The sequence below is a fragment of the Pleurodeles waltl genome, chromosome 8, assembly GCF_031143425.1.
Source record: "Pleurodeles waltl isolate 20211129_DDA chromosome 8, aPleWal1.hap1.20221129, whole genome shotgun sequence".
Lineage (NCBI taxonomy): Eukaryota > Metazoa > Chordata > Amphibia > Caudata > Salamandridae > Pleurodeles > Pleurodeles waltl.
The window spans coordinates 1,162,638,960-1,162,659,952 of NC_090447.1; positions in this window are offsets into that span (position 1 = coordinate 1,162,638,960).

The following is a 20,993-nucleotide window of genomic DNA, read 5'->3' on the forward strand; positions in this document are numbered from 1 at the left end:
CTACTTGTCCAAAGCCATAGAGATGTAAGATTTGTTGAACACTTATGTCATATGCAACTTATTAATGATTAAACATGCAAGGTGAATAGTAAAGGACTTTTTCGGTAGTTGGTTGCTTGTCATTTTGTAGTCGATATAAATTGACAATTAGTGCTTTGAATTGATTCATTCAGTAAGATAAAGGAGTCACTGTACAGAGCAGTTTAATCAATGATTTAATTAAAGTTTTATTTATTGGTTGCAAACAATAAAACAGCATATTCTAAAGCAAGTCTCCAGTAGTTCACCACATAGTTCAATCAGAGCTCGCAATGGATCCTTAAGCATACAAAATTACAGAAATGGTCTCCCAGTACAGAACAATTGCATCTCAAGTGAGGCTGCAGCTAGTAGAGAGATGTTGTAGGGAGGATGCCGGCTTCAATTATGACAGTACATGGTGGCTGACATATTACACAAGGCTGTGTGGCATCAGATATGTGGGAGGCCATGATGTAGTAATCTGGGGTGTAACATGGAAGGAGCCTACTCGCAGACTGACCCCGCAAGGCTCCATGTATAATCAGTTAACGGTGTTCCGCCAGCCTGAAATGCCCACACCCATCCTGCAAGGCCTGATGTGTTACCACAGGCCCCCAAATGCCTCTAGGGAAAGAGACGTGATGGGCATGACGTCCCAATAGTGTTTGAATTGCTTGCAACAGCATGCCACATCTCCCAGCCACTCTGACAGCTTTGGGACTGAACCTCTTCCCCAGTGCATCGCTATGATTCCCTTAGCAAGAAGGAATAAAAGCAACATGAGGCTGTGTTTGCTAGCCGTGATGTCTCCAACAAAGCCCAAGAGCACTAACAGTGGGATCCTGGGAACCTGACCATCAGCAACATTAATTAGGGTATCAAATATAGATGACCAGTCCTGGGAAATCCGTGGGCACCACCATGGCAGGTGCATTATGTCCACATCAGGTGTCCCACGTCATGCACATGTTGTGTCCTCAGCTATCACCATTCTATGAAGTAACACAGGGGTGCAGTATATTCTGGGTAGGAATTTCAGATGTATTAAACACAATGTATAGTTGAGTGACAGGGCCTCTGTCTGGGTTCAACAATATCGCTGCTGTTTCTCTGTAAAGATCGAAATCCCTTTGCCATTGCATCAGGGCCTGAGGGGTTCATATGAGGTCACTGGCTTGCATAACAGTGTACAGAGGTGTTATGAGCTTACCAGGGATGAGGAGCCCAGCACCAGCTTCAAAGCGCACAACGGGGTGTAGTCTTTCTGGAAGGAGACATAGAGGGCCCTGCGTGTGGCCTGAAGTTTGAAATAGATGAAGATGTTGAGGGGCGTGCAGCACAGGCGCTCTTCCATGGACTATAGTGGAATAAATTAATCACTAGGGTATAGGTCACCAAGGGTGGTGTTAGCGCATCAGACCTTAATAAGTAAACTTACAAGGGAGAAGCGAATGTCGATGAACCTTTTAACTCACTTCAAGGTTTTCCCACCATATATCCCGTACATGCAGATCAATAGTCAATAACAATCAATAACATTAGTAATCAATAGGAGTCAGAAATTGTCACACTACATGACCTTGCAGACATGAGTAACCACACCTTTATGTAAAAGTTAGTGTATTTGTTTCCCTATATTGACAATGCTAATGTAATGTAGGTTAATTTCAAAATCAATTGATAAACATACAGAAACAATGCTGGCTGTCCAAAGCGGCGAAAGAATCAAAATCTAATCAAAGTTTGAGCTACTACACATTCTAATGTTACAGTACAAATTAATAGCAAGAATAACTGCGCAAACAATATTACACACGTTTAGTTTCAGCAAGGAAAAGGCATCAGCTGTTATTTCATAAAGTGAACTTCATCAGTGAGCTCCCTAACTAGCACCAGATTAGAATAGCGTGTTTGGGCTTCATGCAAAAAAAATTGTCACACAAATTTGGAAAACATCTAACTGTGGCTCTATCAAAATAGCAGTCGGTACCTAGAAACAAAAGCAAATAGAAATGGCAAACAATATCATAGTCGGTATACCTCTTCTCAGTAAGGATCAGCAAGCTAAGGTAGTCTTCGTCATCAGGACATCAGTCTGGTCAGCAAGGTATCTGGATTCAGCATCAAAGTTGAGAAACGGCAAAGTCTCTTTAAGGACTAAAATTAAGCATGCCTCTTCTCAAGACGGTCAAGAAAGTAATAGCGAAAGTGGCTCTTTGGGCAGTTTGAAAGAAATGGCATGCCTTCTCCTGGTTCAGTCTGGTTAAGTTAGATTCCCTAAAACTACTTCCCACATCTTAATTGGTCAGGGGATCGCATGTTCACACTTAATTCAATGAAACTAAAACTTCAAATGTACATTTCTTCTAGTACATGGTTCACATGTCGACGATTGACTCCTCTCGTCCCGCTCCCGTCATTTGGCTCATCAGATAACAGTATTGTTGCAGCTTATACTCCAGTCAGTATTGTCTTTGTCTTCTCCTGGGAAAGTTAGTCTCACACACATTACATTAAACATTGTTGCATTAGCTAGAACATCATCTCTTAACAAGCAGTTCTCATGAGAAAGAATTTTAGCTCTGAGCACATGGATAGTACAGTGGAAAATCACAATTTAATTCTCTAAGCAGACATTTTATTAAATGCCTAAGAAACGTAGCTTGACATGAGGCCATGCAACTAGGCCAAGCCCTCGCTAAGTTAAGGCCTACAAATAATAAAGCTAATTCATAATGCATAACCCTTAATATGAAATATTACTACATTAATCAAACATAAGCTCAATATTTCACACTAATAAGCCATTAATACGTGCACTTTGTGAACATTAGTGGACAATCAGGTGTGTGCACCCTCAAAGGCGTTCATTATTTTTCTCTAAGTTATTATATTTTCTACGCAATTTCAACACTGAGAATACATGAAATTAATTAAGTAATAAAATCAGCATTAACAATCTCTCGTCTCATGACTAAATATGACATTACACTAAATCTTTCCACACAAATTTTCGCTTCAGCTAAAATTCTGTCACCTCTAACCCTTCAAATGTTCGTTCCCTTTTTGAATTTATCCTAAACATTCTTTCTCTTTTCATTTCTTCCCTCCTCTGATCACTCTTTGTCTTCTCCAATTTGATCCTTTTACACAATTTACATATTCCCCATGCTCCAATTATGCATATCAAAATAATCAATATCCCTTGCATTATTTTCAATAGTATCAGTTTCCCAGTGTTTCTGAGCCAATATCCCACTGAAGCAAATCCTTTGCCACGTTTCTCCCAAACACCTGGCTCCTTCAATTCTTTCAAATCAGAACTCTCATTGGTCAGATTAGAAAGTAAGCTTCTAATTTCTTTACTATTATCAGGAATGAACGAACAGCAAGTGCCTTGAATTAAGAATTTTGCAAACTCCACCATCCTTTGCTAAAAGAATGTCTAACGCAAGGCGGTTCTGAAGAGTCAGCTCTTTCAGCAGCTTATTCTTTATCTATCAGGATCATGGCTCCTGAAAAGTTTGTAAGCATGTTATCCACATTAGTAGACACCTTTCGAATCTTTATCGAATTCAGAACAACTCCTACTGAAGGAATCATTGCTCCAAATATATCTCCTACCATACCAGAAGGAGACTCTCTCCTCTCTCTAATGTGATGTAATTCAGTCATTTTCAGAAATGTCTTAAAATCGTCTAGTTGAAATATCTTTGGGAAAACTATCCCCAAATAACATGTACCATACCATCCTCTTGGGAGATGGTAATAAGCATTAGGCCCACAGATGCAATGTAAACCAGGAATCGCTGGATCCTGTCCATTCAACATAAATGTCTACTTACTCTGAAACAAAAACACATGTCTACATTCACTCGTTCCCACAAACAAATTGTCAGTACTAGATTTAGGTCTATACACACAAAGCTTCCCTACATGTTGCACATCTAAAGCCATTCTCCTTGTGTTTTTAGTGCACTATAAGCATCTAGGCCCTTTTCTAACTTTGCCTTCAATGCCTTTCTCCTGTCATCTGTGTGATCTAAAAAGCTCTTTTCTAAAGGTGTGAGCAAGCATGTCAGATTGTTACCGTGTGCATAAGCTGTGCCAAAAGTTAATGTAGGCTCAAAGAAACCTCTAACTTATACTATGTCATTCTCCTTAGCCACTCTACTCAAGTATTTAATTATGGGGACAAACGAAAACACTACGTCAAGATTGGAGTAAAAGTACTGAATGGAATCCTGGTTATAAAATCTCGTTAGTAACAGACTACAACTTATCCCATAAGTAAGAAGCAAACTAAGATAGGTAACTTCTTCTTCGACTGATGAAGAAATCTGCGTACACACAAAACAATTTTTTGCATCCACCGTCTCAACATACTCACTCAATAAGTGATAGAAAACATTAGAAGAAAGTTCCTCTTGTGCATTATCTACATGTAGATATTTCTCATCAAGCCTAAACTTCTCTATTGCTGTTAATGCGGTAGTTGTCTCTAAAGCTGAAGTGTGGTTGGCTTTTCTCTTGTCAAGAACAGTCATACCCACAATCAATATCAAGCACAATATCACACACACAATTGCCAAACCACTTCTCATGTATTTCAAGCACCTGTTGGCTACTGTTACTCATGATCTGTAAAGAATCAGAAATTAGAAGAGAAAATTAAGAAACTATGCAGCAAAAATCAAAAACAAAATCTTATTTCAGCAATTATTTACAGCTTTCAGTCTCACTTCCAGGATCCTTTTTCTCAAAAATCAGTAAGCGTGTCAAAAATCGGTTTAGCAGCCTGTCAAATCTGGTTATCAAAGTCCAGTTACTTTCAACAGTTTCTTTCTCTTTGTACTTTTCTCGGATTGTCTCCACAGTTCAGTTCGTTACTTTCCTTGAAGTGTCAAAATATTGACCTGGAATGTCTCGATCAAAACAAAAGGACAAAAATTATCTTTGCCATTCACTTGTAGTTGCATATGCTCATTCAGGACCGGAGTACCTTCGACTTCCTATTCTCTTCCTTTTCAACGTTTGATCACCCTGAAACTTTCCTTCCCTCAGATCTTATCTCCTTGTGGTATCTACTTCTTCCTCGATTGTTGTTTCAACAACTGCTTTCTTTCTCTTTGCTTGTGATTCTGGCCACGTATCTCCTTTTAGTAGACCCTTGGTCAATGCTCTTTTCAGAGTTGAACTTGAAACTTCTTCTTGCTCTGCAGAATTTTCTCTTGAAGGACCTGCAACTGGTTCAGGAGGATTCAGATCACATTGGCTTTGATCCACCTCAACTCATTCCCCCTCGGGGTCTGGCGTTTGTTCTGTTTGTTTCTCAGATTTGTCTACTTCTGGGAAAGCCCTCCTCTGACTAGGCTCTCCTGCTGGCTCAATTGAGATTGGCTCACTGTCACCCTCCTGGAGGTCTTCTCCTTCGTCTTTCACAGGAGTGACTGAACCGTCCTCTATGGGCTCAGATCCGGCCTCAGTTCCTCTTTCTCCTCCTTCCAGCTCTGAGGCTTGTCTGGTCGTTGTTGGTACTCTCAAAAACTCCTCTTCATCGTCCAAAGGACATGCCACTTTTCTTGTGTGGCTTGCGTGAATCCAATTTGGAACTCCGGCACACTTCACAGCTGTGGTAGTGGTCAGAACCACCTGGAACGGGTCTTTCCAGCGAGGCTCTAAAACATCTTCCTCACGTGTTTATGGACCACCACCCAGTCAACCGCCCTCAGGGTGTGTCCTTGTTCTTGAATCTGTGGCAGTGTGGTGGCTTCCACCTGCTGAGAGAAAGAACAAACCACATCAGCCAGACCTTTGCAGTAGTCTAACACCATATAATCTGTAATGCTTACAAGTGCATTTGCAGGCACCGCTGGCAACCTCATTGCTCTGCCCATGAGGATTCCATGCAGTGACAATCCTGTCTTCCTGTCGGGTGTCTTTCTCATTGTCATCAGTACTAACGGCAGTGCATCTGGCCATTTCAGATTCGTGGAAGCACACATCTTTGCCATAACTGACTTCAAGGTACCATTCATCTGTTCCACTAGTCCTGATGCTTCATAGCGGTGCCTACAATGCAACTTCTGCTCAATGTTCAATGCTGCACATAGTAACTTAATTACTTCTTTGTTGAAGTGACTTTCCTTATCTGATTCTAAAGAGATCGGAAACCCAAAATGTGGTATCAGTTCCCTAAGCAATAGTTTCGGTACTGTGAGGCTGTAATTTCTTCGAGTAGGGTACGCTTCAATCCAGTGACTAAAGATGCAGACAATCACCAACAGATATCTCAAACCTCCACACACAGACATCTCAATAAAATCCATTTGCATTCTGCTGAATGGACCTCCTGCTCTTCCAATGTGACTCAAATTAACCACTGTCCCCTTTCCCGTGTTCATTTGCCGGCAAATGATGCAAACATGGAAAACTGCTTCAGCAACTTGTCTAAACCTTGGATTGAACCAATTATGCTGGAACAGGCAAATCATGGCATCCCTCCCAACATGTGCTTGACCATGATAATACCTAGCCATTTGAGACAACAGACTGTTTGGCAAAACTAAATGACACTCTTCTGAAACCCACAATTCATCTTGTCACTGTACACATTTCATTTTGCTCCATGATTGTTTTTCCTCCCTGTCAACATTATTCTGCAATGTTTTCAATTCTCCCAATGTATCTATTACATGCAATGCAAAACTTGGACTTGTTTCATCTTCCTCAGGTAACAATTTCCACTTATCTTTGAATGATACACAATTCAATGGGCAAAACTTTGCGACTTGATCCACATAGCCATTCCCCATTGACACAAAGGTGGTCATTTCAACCCTGGCGGTCGGTGTCAAAGCGGTGGTAAGACCGCCAACAGGCCGGCGGTGACCACCTCGGCAGCTGGGATGGTGCTGGCGGTGGCCCCCTGGGCAGCAGGGCTGGTGCTGGCGGTGGCCTCCTGGGCAGCTGGGCTGGTGCTTGCGGTGGCCTCCTGGGCAGCTGGGCTGGTGCTGGCGGGGGCCTCCTGGGCAGCAGGGCTGGTGCTGGCGGTGGCCTCCTGGGCAGCGGGGATGATGGCGGTCTTCTCCGCCGTGCTGTTCTTCCCAGACTTGCCAGGTTTCTTGTGGCCCTTCCCCACCTTGGAAGGTGTCACAGCTGACTCCACACCCCCACCGGGACCCCTGGGAGCGGCTTTGGTGGCTGGAGTCTTCCCCCGCTCCCGCCGGGCACTGGCCAACTTCTGATGCTTCACAGGTGGGGGACTGTCTGTGCTGTGGCTCCGTGCCACACTGGCTGCCCTGGTGGCCGGTGCACTCCAGATTCCGGTGACTACAGGCATCACTGGTCCCAGAGATGTTGTGGCTGAGGTAATAGTTCTGGACCTATGAGATGGACGGGGTGGGGGAGGTGTGGGAAAGAGGGTGGACAGGAAAAGTTTTTTGGACACACTGGGACGGGTAGCTGGAGGCAGTTTGGGAGTGGAGGAAGAGGTAGTGGTTGTAGGAGGTGTACGTTTGGTGACTTTGGGTGAAGGTGCATGCGCTGGAGGCTGTCCTGAGGTGGATGGCTGTTGGGTGGGTGTGTGCCTGTGTTTGTGTATCTTGGGAGGGGGCGTCACAGACACACTGGGAGAGGACACAGGGGATGTGTGAATGGTAGTGGGGGTGGTGACTGCATGTGAGCGGGGTGTGGTGGTGGGTGTGCTGGAGAGGGACGTAGTGGCTGTAGAGGTAGTGCATGCAGGTGTGAGTGTAGACGTCACTGGGAGGGAGGAGGGAGACGAGCAGGAGGGGGACACAGTGGAGGCAGCGGATGTTGGTGTGTCTGCATGTGTGTGATGCTTGCGTGAATGCCTGTGGGATGTGTGGTGCTTATGTTTGCCTGAACTACCCTTGGGTGTTGACGTGTGTGCATGTTGGTCTGTAGGTGTGCTTGGGACTGGCTGAGGTAGAGGGGATTGGGTCTGGGTGGAGGAAGTTGGAGTAGGGAGGCTAGAGACGGGGACAATGGCTGCCATCAGTGCTGATGCCAGAGTCTGAAAGGCTCGGTGAATGGCCGCCTGACCAGAATGAATGCCCTCCAGGAATGCATTAGTTTGTTGCAACTGCCTCTCTACACCCTGGATGGCATTCAAAATGGTAGACTGCCCAACAGCGAGGGACCTGAGGCGGTCAATGGCCTCCTCACTGAGGGCAGCAGGGGTGACTGGGGCAGGGCCTGAGGTGCCTGGGGCAAAGGTGATGCCCACCCTCCTGGGTGAGCGGGCACCGGGCAAAGCCTGAGGGGCTGCTGGGAGGGTGGTGCTGGTAGGGGGGGTGGCAGCTGTACCTGTAGATGCGGGGGGCACAGATGTTGCCGCCACCACAAGGGAGCTCACATCAGAGGACGAGTCCGTGTCGCTGGTCTCAGCTCCTGACCCCGCTGTGGAGCTCCCCTCGCCCTCCGTCCCAGTGGTGAATTCAGACTCCATAGTGTCGCCCTCCAGGGCCATGTGGTATGCAGCTCCCTCCTGCTCCGGTGCCACTGCTCCTCCGCCTGATGATGCTAATGCACACAAGAACAGGGAGACCACAAAAAGGGGGAAAGACAGAAGAGAGACATGTTGATTGCATGCATTACCGCTACCGTTGGCGGACACGACAGACACAGAAGCCCCCTGCACTACGCCGCGCTCTTGGGCTCCACTGTTCAATTCCTGGGAAATGGCCTACAAGGCTATGGACGACATCTGCACACATAGATGACACAGGGGCATGACTAGGTGTACTTGGCACTCTACAGAGGTGGGCTGGGGTGCCACATGGCCTGCCTTACGGAACTCGCCCTGGCCTACGGAAACCCACAGCCCACCTCCCCCACCCAGACAACTCCACTGCGCGCAAAGTCAGCAGAATGAGAGTATACTCACCCCCTTGTGTCTGCTGTGATGCCCAACCAACTCCGGGTACACCACCGCCAGGATCCGGAACATCAGGGGGGTCATGGTGCGACGGGCACCCCTCCCGCGTTGGGAGGCCATTCCCAGCTGAGCCTCCGCCGTTTTCTTGCTCCAGCGGCGAATGTCCTCCCATCTTTTACGGCAGTGGGTGCTCCGTCTGTGGTAGACCCCCAGGGTCCGTACGTCCTTGGCGATGGCACGCCAAATATCTTTTTTCTGGTGGGTGCTGACCTACATGAAATGTACAGGGGAAAAAGAGTAGTTATTACCAACTGCACCGTCAAAGTGATTGGCCCCCATCCCTACCCTTGCCATGATGCACTTCCACTCACCGTAGTTTCATGCACGCCTCAATCCCCCCCCCATCTTTCATCCACCCCACTCCACACAGTCATAGCCCATGCAGCAAGCTCACAGTGTATTTACCTGTTGGTCTGGAGGACCGTAGAGTAGCGTGTACTGGGGGAGGACCCCATCCACGAGCTTCTCCAACTCCTCCGATGTGAAGGCAGGGGCCCTTTCCCCAGACATTCGAGCCATTGTCTCTTCCAGACCGAGGTCACAGCAGCACTTGCAGTGTAGGTCCTCTCCTGTTGAAGATCAGGCATCGAGTGATTGAGCAGATAGAAAATGGCGGTTACGTCCACGGCGGTGCGTACCGTCACCGCCGGCGCACATCGTCATTGGCTCCTGGGACCCATAGGGTCCAATGTTAACCAATGCAGCATTGCGCCGCGGTCTTCGACCGCCTACCGCGACGGTGTACAACGCCAGCGCAGTTACCTCACATCCCATTGTCCCACTTTAGAGGTCAGGCAGCCGCCATTTCAGGGGCCCACATGGCTTCATTTCCAACTGCGTCACACATACCTAGGCCTAGACTCAACACACATACAGGCCACCTTTTGTGCATGATTGGTGTTCTGTGTAAACTGTGGGTACGTACCTCTGAGTTGTTTGACTCTGTGCTCGCTGTTGTCCTTCATAGGCACCGTCCGCTGGGACATGTGAGGAGATGGCGGCATCCTCCGGTGTACCGACCGCTGGTGGACCTGTCGACAATGGAGGAGCGACATGTCATAATCACATACAGGCTTTACCGTGCCACAATCCAGGAACTGTGTACCCAGTTGGAGCCAGGCCTGATGTCAGCAATCCGTCATCTCACAGGAATCCCCCTTCAAGGGCAGGTGCTGTCAGTGCTCCATTTCCTAGCAAGTGGGTAATTTCAAACAACAGTGGCCATAGCATCAGGGATGTCCCAGTCTGTGTTTTCCAACGTATTGTCCAGAGTGTTGTCTGCCCTTCTGAAACACATGCAGAGCTACATCGTGTTCCCTCAGGTGGAGGATTTGCCTACAGTGAAAGGTGATTTCTATGCCCTGGGAAATATCCCCAACATTATAGGTGCCATTGATAGGACCCATGTGGCTTTGGTCCCCCACCACAGGAGTGAACAGGTGTACAGAAACCGGAAGAGTTATCATTCTGTGAATGTACAGATGGTATGTTTGGCAGACCAGTACATCTCCCATGTGAATGCCAAGTTCCCTGGCTCAGTGCATGACTCCTACATCCTACGGAATAGCAGCATCCCTTATGTGATGGGTCAACTCCAGAGGCACCGTGTGTGGCTATTAGGTGAGCACCTGGAAGCAAGACAGTGGGAATGGTTGTCTGGGTCTGGGGTTACCATACAGGTTAGTGTGTGTCTAATACTTGTCCCTCGCCATTTGCAGGTGACTCTGGTTACCCCAACCAGTCATGGCTACTGACCACAGTGAGGAATCCCAGGACAAGGGCAGAGGAACGCTACAATGAGGCCCATGGGCAAACTAGGAGGGTGATCGAGCGGACCTTCGGCCTCCTGAAGGCCAGGTTCCGGTACCTCCATATGACAGGTGGATCCCTATTCTACTCACCAAAGAAGGTGTGCCAGATCATCGTGGCCTGCTGTATGCTTCATAACTTGGCATTGCGACGACAGGTGCCTTTTCTGCAGGAGGATGGTCCAGATGGCGGTGTTGTTGCAGCTGTGGAGCCTGTGGATAGTGAAGACAAGGAAGCAGAGGAAGAAGACATGAACAGCAGGGACTCAGTGATCCAGCAATATTTCCAGTGAGACACAGGTAAGAGTACAGACCTGCCTACTACATGTACTTAAACACTAATACCTCTCTACTGTCTGTCGTTTTCACCCAGTGTATGATCACTGAGTTGTCACTTTCCCTTACGATTTCACAGATGTGGGTCCCACTGTGTGACATCTGCTTTGATTCCTCATGGACTTGAGCTGTGTGACATAGGTATGTTGACATTACAATTGAAAGAGCATTCTGTCACTGTAATTGCTAATACACTATTTCAAAATAACAGACAGACTGCAGATTTTTTGTGTTTTAAGTGTATTTATTTAAGTGCTCAATATTGGAGGGGGTAGTGAAATGGTGAGGGGTGATGGCGGAGGAATGTCCATGGCAGAGTCCAGTCTATTAGTCTCACAGGTGCATTGCCCAAATGGGCATAAGAAGTGGAGGTTGGGCAGTTTAAGTATGGAAAGGGTGACAAAGTGGGACAGTAGGATGACAATCAGGGTGGTTTCATTTCTTGGCGGGGGTCTTGGCATTGTGCTCTGCCTCTGTCCTGGATCTCAGGGACCGTTTGCGGGGTGGTTCTCCCTCTGCAGGGGGTGGGGTGCTGGTGTGGTGGTCCTGTGGCGGGGTGTCCTGTCCACTAGCGCCGGCGGAGGTGGTGGGCAGTTCATCGTCCATGTTAGTGTCAGGGGTCCCTAGTAGTGCCACAGTGTCCCTCCTGGTGTTCACGAGTTCCTTCAGCACCCCTACGATGGTGCCCATGGTGGAGCTGATGGTTCTGAGTTCCTCCCTGAAGCCCATATACTGTTCCTCCTGCAGGCGCTGGGTCTCCTGAAACTTGGCCAGTACTGTTGCCATCGTCTCCTGGGAGTGGTGGTAGGCTCCCATGATGGAGGAGAGGGCCTCGTGGAGAGTGGGTTCCCTTGGCCTGTCTTCCCCCTGTCGCACAGCAGCCCTCTCAGTTCCCCTGTGTTCCTGGCGCTCCGTCCCCTGGACCGTGTGCCCACTGCCCCCAGGTCCCTGTTGTTGTTGGGGTGGTGGGTTAGCCTGGGGTCCCTGTAGTGGTGGACACACAGCTGATTGACGTGTCCTGGGGACGGAGGTATGGGCCCTCTGGGTGGGTTCTGTGCTGGTGTTTCCAGAGAGGGGAAGGTCTGTGATGGCCTGTGCCAGTGTGAGGGGAACCGACTGTCCAGAGGTCCCCGACGGGCCGGGCTGGTCATCTAGGTCCAGTTGGACAGAGCTGTTGTCATCACTGTGGGCCTCTTCTGTTGGTGGTGTGGACATTGGGTAGGGGTCCTGCAGGGGTATAAAAGGATGGTTATTATATCTGTATGTGTCATGGTGTGCAATATGTGGGTGAGCGTGTACCCCAGTGCTTGCATTCCTGTGTGGGAGCTTGTGTGATGGTAGTTTAGGGGGTTGTATGGGTATGTGCAGTGTGCATGCTTTAGTGATGGGTGTCCATGCTCTGTTGTTGCATGCAGGGCTTGGTGTTCGGATGGGTGGTTTGTGATGTTGGGACATATGTGAGGAGTTGGGGTGCTGGGGGTGAGGGTGTGGGTATGTGATAGCATGCAGGTAGGGTGGGGGATGTAATAGTTAAGATTTGACTTACCAGAGTCCATTCCTCCGCCTACTCCTGCAAGGCCCTCAGGATGCAGAATCGCCAAGACCTGCTCCTCCCATGTTGTTAGTTGTGGGTGAGGAGGTGGGGGTCCGCCACCAGTCCGCTTAACCGCCTGGTGGTGTCTTGAGACCACGGAACGCACCTTCCCCTGTAGGTCGTTCCACCTCTTCCTGATGTCCTCCTGATTTCTTGGGTGCTGTCCCACTGCGTTGACCCTGTCCACTATTCTTCGCCATAGCTCCATCTTCCTTGCAATGGAGGTGTGCTGCACCTGTGATCCGAATAGCTGTGGCTCTACCCGGACGATTTCCTCCACCATGACCCTGAGCTCCTCCTCTGAGAACCTGGGGTGTCTTTGCCGTGCCATGGGGTAGTGTAGGTGATGGGTGGGGTGGATTGTGTGGTGATAAGTGTGCTGATATGTAGTGGTGTGTTGTGTGAGGTGCGTGGAAGTTCTGTGGGTGATGATTTTGTGTGCCTGTGGATGCTGTTGTTCTTGCTGGTGGTGTCTCTCTCTGGCCTTCGTTCGTGAAATTTTGTCGTAGGGGTTTGTGGGTGATGTGGGTGTGTGTGTTATATTGTAATGGGTGTGTGGGAGTGGTGTGTGTATGTGTATCAGGTGTATGTATTTTGAATTGTCCAATGTGGCTGTGTTTTGTAAATGTGTGTGTATTTTGAGCGTGGCGGTGTGTACCGCCAATGGAATACTGCGGTTGAAAGACCGCCGCGTGGATTCGTGTGTCGTGATAGTGTGGGCGTCTTTCTGTTGGCGTGACAGTGGAGGTTTTGTTTTCGCCAGTTTATCACTGACCTTTGGTGTGGCGGACTTGTGTGGGTGTCTGAATTTTGCCGGATTCCGAAATGTGGGTCATAATAGCTGTGGCGGTTTTCCACGGCCGGGGTGGTGTGTTGGCGGTCTTCTACACGGCGGTAAGTGGCTTTTACCGCCAATGTTGTAATGAGGGCCAAAATCTTGCAATTTCAGAAGTGCTCTGCATTTCACCACATCAATCTTTTTAAGCATTTGGATAGCATGCAACAGTTCTTTAATTCCCTCAACATTTCTCACTGGTGAACCAGGGGAGGTCATGAAACCACTTTCTGGCAGTACTGCAATTTAAGTGAAGACACTTTATGACCATTCTTTCCCAAATTGTTCAGCAAGGTAATCGTGTCATACTTGCACTTGTCCCTCATTTTAGATGCAATCAATAAGTCATCAATGTACTGTACCAAGGTCAATTGGAAAGGCAATTCCAATGACTCCAAATTCTTTTTCAAGATCTGATTGAATATGGAAGGTTACTCTGAAAACCCTTGAGGAATTCAACACTAACAGTGAACTCGGTCTAAAACGTTGAAACAAAAGAGAAATTGGCTGCCCTCATGAAGAGGCACAGGAAAGAAGGCTTGTGACAAGTCTATGACAGTGAACCACTCAGCATCACATGGAATCTGAAACATTATCATGGCTGGATTTGGCACCACGGGCAACATTTGATCATAATGTCATTTATTTTTCTCAAATCTTGGCCAATTCGAACTTTCCCACAGGGCTTTTTCAATCCCATTATCGGTGAATTACATGGGCTGCTCAACACTTCTTTCAAAACACTTTGTTTTACAAATTCCGCAATTATTTGAGCAACCTTTATAAGAATATTCTGTAGGATGTGGTACTGGGGATGTGGGGAAAAATTATGTTTGGCTTTACAAGAACTTTAACTGGCTCAACTCCCTTTATCATGCCAATCTCCTTCCCTGTCAGATCCCACACTTTCTCTTTAACTGTTCCCTTTAAATCAGGAGGAAGCTCCTTCACTGTAAACACTAGAAAGAAATTAATCAGGGGTACTCCTCATTTATTGTTTCGCACTCTGTCTCTGGAGTTGGGTCATCTTCATCATCGCTGTTCATCTGTATCTCGATTTCATCATTTGAGCAAGTAATCGAGCACCTCGTTTTACACAGCAAGTCTCTTCCCAGTAGGGCTACTGGACTTGAATCACAGACTACAAATTTGTGCAATCCTTTAAAGTTGCCAATTTTAACCTCAACTTGTTCTGTGATCGGGTTGGTCCAATACTGATTCGCTACTCCTACAATTTAGACTGTCTTTCCTGAAAGGGGCAAAATTGGAACTTACTGCAGAGCGTGTAGCTCCTGTGTCAACCAAGAATTACATTTTGTGACCCATAAATTTTCCCTTTACATAGGGGCCTTTCTGATCTACTTCTAAGGAAGCTGCAAGCACACACTCATCTTCATCTGAACTCTCGCTCACCCAATTATCGATTATTCAATTTTCACTGTGTAGCCGGATTTGGTGAACTATGTTATTACTTTGGTTGGACCTCTGACCTGTGATCTGTTGAGGAAGCATCCCCTGCTGCTGTTCCATTGGGCTTAAGGTATTTGAATTTGCTGTCTATGTACCATTGGAACCTACTGTTGCATTAGCTGCATCTGTGTCATTTGTACACGTGGCATTTGCACCTGTTGCATGGGTTGAAAATTCTGCATTTGATTCGCATTATTTTGAAAGTTCAGATTATGACCTCTCATTCTCGGTCCTCTCATGTTTTGGAACAAGTTGATATCATTTGTTTGCTGAACGAAACTTCCTGCACCATCATCAGACACTCCTGTTTCCAATGTCTGACCGCTCCGCAAGCGTGACAAGGCAACACTCTCTTCATTCCCTTCACATCATTCTGAACCACTACAGTATTCAAATTGGGACTACGGTTTCCATTAACTCTGTGACCTCTACCTCTCATCCGAATTTGAAATACCACATTTCCCTGCTGCTGCTGTTGCTGCTGTGGATGTTTCCCTGCATCCCTGTTTGTGCAGTTTTAATCTGCATCGCCTTTTGCTTCAACTTTCTCTGCTTCAACTCAGTCTCGTCACTACAGTACTTTGCATACTGCAACACCTCATCAATTGACTTTGCTTGCCAGCAAATCAAATGACTCGTAATCATCTGGCTAATTTCAAGTCTCAATCCTTCCACAAATCTGAACACAAAATGAATCATGTCTTTCAACCCAATTGTCTCTGTACCACTGTAATGCTTGAATGCCTGCATCAGTCTCTCATAATACGCATGTATGGACTTCTTTGCTTTCTGATCTGTCCTGTCTATTCTCTGCCAGTCAATGTTTTTGGGCAAAATTCGCATTTTCAGAAATTCAATCACTTTGTAGTAAAATGTCATTACTTCAGGAGACGTGCACCCGTAACCTGATCTCTCTCTGGTTCTTTTGTCGGCTAATCTATACTGCCTTTACACTCCAACCACAGATCAGCTGGAACTACTATCTCAAATAGTGTGTTCAAGTCTTCCCAAAGGCACTTCGCAAGTTTCACAAACCTGTCTGTCTGCTGGTACCGTTCTACTGGCTTCTCTCTCAACCTGGGATAGTCATTCGTAAAGGACAGAATGTCGCTTCTGCTCCAAGGGACATGAACACAATTCCCTCTTGGAATCTCTTCCATTGGTAACATTTTTACCGGATCCTTGCTTTGCTGCACATTTGCAGCCAGCTCCGCAGAATCCCTTTTTCTTTTGTCTCGTTTCTTTGCCCATCTGCCTTCCCATTTGTCTAATGCTCCCCATGTCTGGACTCTTTGGAGTAACTCGCTAAGGTGTGCCTTCATTCCGGCAGATCTCATGTGTTCAAAGTCTTTTGCGTCAAAATCTAACCTGTAAGTCCTTTTCAAATGTTTTGTTTTTTCTATTTCTATGCCGTACGTCTCTTCCAGGTCTGCTAGCTTTTGATGCACATTGCTCACGTCCCTCGTAATCTTCGGGCACAGATACCTCAACTCTGCTTCTGTGTAGGACTCTAATCTGTCCACACTCATAGTTCCCTCAATGAGCTCACCTACTTCCATTCCTAGTCTTGTGTAGCTCAAGTACTCCTCTCTCCTGGGAGCACTGTGTGAGGTATTCAGCTTGTCCAACCATTCAATCAATTGTTGGGCTGTCAAACCTTGCAGCAAAATATTATTAGCCTGGACAGGTGGCACTTGTTGTACCACTGTATTTGGAGTCTGCGGTGTCAATAATTTCAGGCTCTGACTAACATTCGACCCTATGGCAGTATTCCAGGAACTCCAAATGGGCTAAGGTCTAGCAATGATCTCATCCCTTCAAAGTTCTGTCCCACTGGAGAGACTACTTGAACATTCTCATTTAGTCTTCCCATCATTGAATTCTGACTCAGGGTTCCCTGTCAATCTGCACTGTTTTTCTCTTGTGAGAATAAAGGTACAATCGGACCAATAGTGACAGGTACAGATATAGCATCTGGGTTTGGTCTAACATTTATGTTCAGTGGTTGCATAGTTCCCATTTTCTGGCTCATTAATACAGACGTATTAGTCTGAGTCCCTGTTATTGGAGTGTACTTTGGCATTACCTGTGGCTGCAACTGAGGCAGTAAAAGTGGAGTGTACTCTGTTTGAACCAATGTTGGTTTCGGAAAACCCTGTCCTGTAGACACTATTAGATTTGTGGCAGTTTCCACAATAGGCACATTAGGGTAAATTCTTGGGACTCTCAACTGTGACAACATGCTACTGGAATAATAGGTGCATTCTACTTTGCATCAGGCTCTGTGTCATGTTCGGATTAACCTTTATAGGACTCATTATTATGTAAAGCTGAGTTGGAGCCGAAGGATCTGCACTGGCGCTTAAACCACTCTTGTGTGCTGCATATGGTCGGGGACGATTTCTCAATAACTGTAAAATATACTCATCATCGCCTGATTCTTCCTCATATGTCAAAGATTTCCTAGTCTCCCCAGTTTTCCGCTCTCTACTCTCGGAAGGGCTCCTATTTAATTTTCTGGTAGCTTTCCTTCTGTCTCTCTCACTGTCTTGTGTAATTCCTGGAAGCATCATAATCCCCTGTAGAGTCTTGGTTCTCCATAATTTCTGACCAACGTTCCATCTAGCCTCCACTAGTGTCTCATTCTCCTCTCAAATTTCTGTTGCTATTGTTGTCTGGCTACTAACTCCAGATCTCTAATACCTTGAACTGTGCTGGACTTCGAGGGGATTTCAGGTCATACAGCATCCTCCTCAAATTTTCTAAGCTCCTCAAATTAAATGTTCCATTGGCAGGAAACGATAGGCTCCCATCCTTCTCTGTCACTTTGCACCATTGCTTCAGCCAAAGACATGGCGCTACGTCCTTTTCTTCGATTACAATATAAGCTGGTGTACCTTCTGGCTGTGCAAAATCCCCTATACTCATTGTAATGTACGTATCTCATCTTAAAGCACTCTTTAAAGCTTTGAAAAATGTCATTTTTGCGACCTTTATGTTATTCTAAATTAAATCAGGAAGTGACTTTTAATACGAGAATTCTCTTCACCCACCTTCTCAACCAATTGCGCGTCACAGACGGCTGCCAATCCATGCGTGACCCTTCTCACTAACCAACCTTTACCAGCATGGACCATTGACGTCACACTCATAAGTACTGCGGCTGACAAAGACTTGCAGCTTGTCCTCCCAAACTCAGATTCACACTAAACTAATGCAAAGTTTTTGCAAGCACTAAACAAAATCAAAACCCAATTTGTCTGTTTACTACACGTAAGGTAACAACATCACTTCAGAAACTTTACTGATTTTTTCACTGATGTCTGTCGCTCTAGCAGCTACTCCTTCTTTCTAAATTTCCCAGATTTGCAAGCAAAATTCGACATGCAAATTTCACTCTCAACTGATCAGTGGGTCTGTCCTGGTGCACATAGGATTCACCAGATCTCAGTCGAAAATGTCTTTCACTCAATTTGACTCGCACTCTGACTTGTCGACCATGCCCGATCGACCTATTAAAGCAGACAAATTACAACAAAAACAAAGTGCCTCATACACTTTTCAATATACTCCAGAGTCTTAGACCATGCAGGGTCCGTACATCAACAACCACATGGACAATTTTTGAGCACAAAGCGCCACACACATTTGAAGTTCGACGACTTCCCTACTTCGGAGTACTCACACTCCTCCTACAACTTCATTTGGTACACAAACTCCCTAAACCCTCACAAACATCACAATTCACCTACAATTTGCATAAGCTGAGCAAGCGCAAAACCTACTTCATTCACACCTTCACTAGAACGCCAAGAACATCCTCAAGCAAGCTCCAAGATTCTGGGAAAGTCATCTTAAGGACTTAGGAGAACATCTTCTCTCCAATTTGTATCACTGAATCTAGAAAACCCAAAGTTTCACCAGTTTCTCCAAATCTGCAAATTATTTTGCTCTTTCTGGAAGACTAATCCTTACCCTACTATCATCTCTGGGGACACCTGCTATTTCTCGCTTACAATCTATGGGACCAAATACTGTGCTACCTCTGTCTGGACTGTTTGATGGGCTCACAAGGAGACTAACCATGTACCGGGCATCTATGATGGGCTCTTAAGGAGACTAACCATGTATCGGGCATCTATGATGGGCTCTTAAGGAGACTAACCATCAATCTCTGCTACCATCTCTGCTAGTGTGCCAGACCTTAATAAGTAAACTTACAAGGGAGATGCGAATAGGTCAATGAACCTTTTAACTCACGTCGAGGTTTTCCCATCATATATCCCGTACATGCAGATCAATAATCAATAACAATCAATAACATTAGTAATCAATAGGAGTCAGAAATTGTCACACTCCATGACCTTGCAGTCATTAATAACCACACCTTTATGTAAAAGTTAGAATATTTATTTCCCTATATTAACAATGCTAATGTAACGTAGGTTAATCTTTAATCAATTGATAAACATACAGAAACAACACTGGCTGTCCAAAGTGGCGAAAGAATCGCAATCTAATCAAAGCCTGAGCTACTACACATTCTAATGTTACAGTACAAATAAATAGCAAGAATAACTGTGCAAACAATATTACATACATTTAGTTTCAGCAAGGAAACATCATCAGCTGTTATTTCATATAGTGAACTTCATCAGTGAGCTCCCTAACTAGCACCAGATTAGGATTGCATATTTGGGCGTCATGCAAAACAATTTAGTCACACAAATTTGGAAAATATCTAACTCTGGCACTATCAAAATAGCGGTTGGTACATAGAAAGAAAAGCAAATAGACATGGCAAACAATATCATAGTCAGTATACCTCTCCTCAGTAAGGATCAGCAAGCTAAAATAGCCTTCGTCATCAGGACATCAGTCTGGTCAGCAAGGTATCAGGATTCAGCATCAAAGTTCAGAAAAGGCAAAGTCTCTTTAAGCACTAAAGATAAGCACGCCTCTTTTCAATACAGTCAAGAAAGTAATAGCGAAAATGTCTCTTTGGGCTCTCCTGGTGTAGGCTGGGTAAGTTAGATTCCCTAGAACTACTTCCTACATCCTAATTGGTCAGAGGATCGCATGTTCACACATTGTCCAAATAAACTAAACCTTCAAATCTACATTTCTACTAGTACATGGTTCACATGTCGACAATTGGCTCCTCTGGTCCCATCATTCAGCTCGTCAGGTAACAATATTGTTAAAGCTTATACTGAATAATAGCAAGTGAGGCACGCATATGGAAGCGATTATTAGTTACACAAACATTTGTTCGGTCATATCAGAATTAAATTCAGAAGCCTACTTGAGATAGTAAATCATCAATACCAATTACAGATGTCATAGTAACATTGTCCAGTGTTCTCCTGATAGTTATGAATACTCGTAAACTTTGTTTAAATAAAAGCATATTATTTGATCCTATACCACATGATCCTGAACATAGAACATAAAGTTGTTAAGATAACTTCATTCAACCAAATAATCCAATTGTTCAGTCAGTTTGTAACGACCATTGGTCCAAAACATAAATCATTTGATTAGAAAAAATTTCTCTCAAATGGTATGTTACCATAAGAAGAAAAATTAATTCCTCAATGTAAAGTATGAAATGTATTTAAACAATCTTGTTCAACATGATATTATATTTATTTATTAGTCCAAAACATTAGTCATTAAAATTAGAAAAATGTCCACCCAACTGTATGCCCTCAAAAGAAGAAAAGTTGATCATTATTTTCTGTCCTAAACTTATATAATTTGCTGTTGTTGCATCAATCTTCTGCCCGTATTGGTTAGATGTTGGAGTCTCAATCCAATAATTAGGGAGGTGTTCAACCGCCCAAACGTTTAAAAGGAATAGCCAACACGTGTTTCGTCCTAACATAGGACTTCTTCAGGGCTGGTAACAAATAATACTAATATTTTAATATAGAGTCGATATTGAGCCAACATTTCAAAAAATGA